Source organism: Moschus berezovskii, chromosome 3 (assembly GCF_049115385.1).
Source record: "Moschus berezovskii isolate FMDL1 chromosome 3, NW_MosBer_1.0, whole genome shotgun sequence".
Taxonomy (NCBI): Eukaryota; Metazoa; Chordata; class Mammalia; order Artiodactyla; family Moschidae; genus Moschus; species Moschus berezovskii.
Window position 1 is genome coordinate 85,615,294 of NC_142462.1, and position 4,048 is coordinate 85,619,341.

Genomic DNA, 4,048 nt, shown 5'->3' on the forward strand with positions numbered 1-4,048 from the left:
AATCTATTTTTGCCTTTTTAATTTTAAAATAAACACAAGCCAAGGAATGCTTTTTCCCCAAGTTGTATTATCATGAAAAAGCTGTTCTTCCCATTTGGTAAAAAAAAAAATTCTCACAAACTCCTTGGAAATCATAAATAACACTGTTTCAAGAGGATATGATGTCATCCTTGCTTTCTGAAAAGAAATCAATGTGACATTTCAATGGGCATCAAAAACAGGAGAATGTACCTCTCCTTGCCTCAGTTCAAACAAATCTTCCCTGAGGTGGATCTGTTTACCTTTGACTGACGTCATAGTCAAGTCAAGGATGAAAAGTGAACTAGACCATCAAGGCGATTACTAGTTGATTCACATCAAAAGGTCAGGGCAGCACCCATGTCATGGCTGGGTCTGACTCAAATAGACTACGGTGCTTTCTGTGATAACTATTGATTCCGTTGCCACCTTGGTTAGCTGCTGTGATGCATGGGTTCCCACACTCAGCTCATGTCCACTGACCATGTTCTGTGTCCCTGACACCACCCTGGGCACCAGTGGCATAGATGACAACAGGATGCCCAAGGAGTCAGTCGTCCAGGATATGGGGAGAAGGAGGTTTGACGGAGGCTCACCAGGAGCTGATGGTGCCCCTAGGGGACAGCCCAGCCAGGTGGCGTAGAGAAGTTTCCTGATCCTCTCAGAATGCCTCAGCAAAGTCCTGGAAAATGACTAAGAATTATTCCCATGGAGATCAGGAAAAGGGCATCCCAGGAAGATGTGCAGGGAAGATCCAAAGTGGCAAAAGCCAGCATTAGTCTGCCGGGGCTGCTGTAACAAAACCCCATAGGTGAGGCAGCTTAAAGAGCAGATATTTACTATGTCACAGTGCTGAAGGCTGAAAGGTGGAGATCAAGGCATCAGCAGGGTCTGTTTCCCCTAAGGCCTCTCCCCTTGGTATGTAGATAGCGGTTCTTTTCCCTGTGTCCTCAAATCATCTTCTCCTCATCCCATTTAGCCATCCTTCCTGAATCTGGACCATAAAGTCTGGCTTGACTTCTTTCACTCAACAAACATTTATTGAAGACTAAGTCCTGAAAGTTCTGTAGAGAAGAGGGGGGGGAGACAAAAATTCCTGCTTTCACTACGATTATGTATGGGATTCCAAATGCTGCTGGAAAAAAAAAAATCACAAATTTAGTGACTTCTTGTTGCTGTTCAGTCATTAAGTCGTGTTTAACTATTTGCACCCCATGGACTGCAGCATGCCAGGTTTCCCTGTCCTTCACTATCTCCCAGGGTTTGCTCAAACTCATGCCCGTTGAATCAGTGATGCCATCCAACCGTTTCATTCTCTGTCACCCCCTTCTCCTGCCTTCAGTCAACACAAATATACTCTCTCACAGTTCTAAAAGGCAGGAGCCCAAAATGCTTCCTTAGGGGCTAAAAAAAAAAAAAAAGGTATCAGCATGACTCATTTCTTCAAGAGCCTCCAGGAGAAAACTTGTCCTTACTTCCTTCAGTTCTAGAGGTGGCAGCATTCCTTGGTAATTGGCCACATCACTCCTCTCTCTCTGCTTCCTTCGTCCCATGCCCTTCTCCCCTTCATTTTACCTTGTGGTTAGGATTCCTTCATTGGAAGGACTGATGCTAAAGCTGAAGCTCCAATACTTTGGCCACCTCATACAATGAGTTGACTCACTGGAAAAGAGCCTGATTCTGGGAGGGATTGGGGGTGGGAGGAGACGGGGACGACAGAGAATGAGATGGCTGGATGGCATCACCGACTCGATGGACATGAGTTTGAGTGAACTCCAGGAGTTGGTGATGGACAGGAAGGCCTGGCGTGCTGTGATTCATGGGGTCGCAAAGAGTCAGACTCGACTGAGCGATTGAACTGAACTGAACTGAACTAGGATTCACATGGACTATCTTGGCCACCTTTTTATTTGTATAACCTCCACTAGTGAATCTGTCTTTTCCAATATCGAAAGTTTCCACTCCAAAATTTCTATTTGGTTTATTTTTATATTTTCTATCTCTTTGGTAATATTATCCACTTGTTTAGACATCAGTTTCATGGTTTCCTTTAGTTGTTGGTCTATGGTTCCCTTTAGCTCATTGAGCAGATTTAAGATCACTCCTCTAACGTCTTTTATAGGAAATCCAAAACCTGGACTTCCTCAGGGAAAATTTCTCTTATTTTGTTTTTCCAAAGACTGGGTTATACATTCTTGTTTCTTTGCACAGATTGCAATTTTCTGTTGATAACTGGACATTTTAAACATTATAATGTGGTAACTCTGGAAAACATAATCCCCCTCTGAGGGTTTGTTTTTTGCTGCTTTTGTTGCAGTTGCTTGTTTAACAACACTTCTAAACTCTTTCTGTAACAACTGTTCTTTGTCATGGTGATCACTAAATGCCACTTCTGCTTATTTAGTGGTCAGCTAGTGATTTAACAGCATTTCCTTAAATGCCTGAAGCCAACATAATGACATACTCTCCCAGTCTTTGCACAAAGGCCATGTGTTCGGACAATCTTTCAATGCTTTTGCCATTTACGACTCTGCCTTAGCATTCATTTCCAGCTTGAGCAGAACCTAAAGATCAGCCAGAGATAAAATTTAGGGTCTTCTCTCGTCTTCTCTGAGCATACATTCAGCCCTGGGCACACACGTAGCCTCCTATATTCTCTAGACTATGTGGAAGCTTTTTGAAGCCTTATTGCCTCATTTGTATCCTTACCCATCCTCTTCCTAAGGCTTCCAGTCTGTCTGCTGCTTGTCCATTTGCTATTCTTTGCCTCAAAGTAGGTGTGTACATGCACAGTCACTCCAGTCATGTCTGACTCTTTTGCAAGTCTATGGACTATAGCCCACCAGGCTCCTCTGTCCATATTGCAGTGGTTTGCCATGCCCTTCTCCAGGGCATTTTCCCAACCCAGGGATCGAACCCACTTCTCTTGCATGTCCTGCATTGCAGATAGATATATTTTTACCCACTGAGCCCCCTGGGAAGCCCTGTAGCTAGGATGCATGCATGCATGCTAAGTCTCTTCAGTCTTGTCTGATTCTTTGCGACCCCTGCTACTGTAGCCAACCAGGCTCCTCTGTCCATGGGATTCTCCAGGCAAGAATACTGGAGTGGGTTGCCATTTCCTTTTCCAAAGGATCCTCCTGACCCAGGGATAGAATCCACGTCTCTTGCATCTCCTGCATTGCAGGCAAATTCTTTACCCACTGAGCCACCTGGGAAGCCCTATAGCTAGTATATTTGCCCATGAAATACTTCTGACAAATGCCATCCAGAAGACTACTTCAGCCCTAAGAAATTTCCAAGGGAAGTGAAAAAAAAGAGCCCCTGACCAATCCCTCAGGGAACCCCCCGACAGACACACAGTCATATGTATTTGAGACCAAGGACTATACTGCCTCCTCTGGAACCAGCCAGTCACATTAGGAATACAGGTCAACATCCCCATAGCCACTATGGAGCCGGGAGCTGGAGGGTTGTAGGTGGGTGAGTTAAAATGCCATGATGCTCTCAAGCTGAAATCTAGGAGCTTCTTCTTTCATAAAGCACTCTCCTGGTTGTTGTAAACTTTTATTAGATTCTAGAATATGAAAAAGTTGATTCCCATAGCTTTTTTTTTCCAGCTTCATTGTTGCTTTAGTGGAGGAACAGAGTGCTAAGAATCCTTAATCTGCCATATTCAATGACATCACTCCCCTGACTTACCTTTTAGAAGATCCATTGGTGGCTGTGTCAAGGGGAGACTAAAGGGAGGGCTGAGGCCAGGAAGCAATGATGAGATCAGTTGTGAGGGTATCTTAGACCTGAAGCAGAGGAGGCAATGAGACACAGACAGGTTCTGGAAATATTTGGAAGCTTATAAAGGCAATGGCAAGCCACTCCAGTACTCTTGCCTAGAAAATCCCATGGATGGAGCAGCCTGGTGGGCTGCAGTCCGTGGGGTCGCTAAGGGTCGGACACCACTGAGCGACTTCACTTTCACTTTTCACTTTCACACATTGGAGAAGGAAATGGCAACCCACTCCAGTGTTCT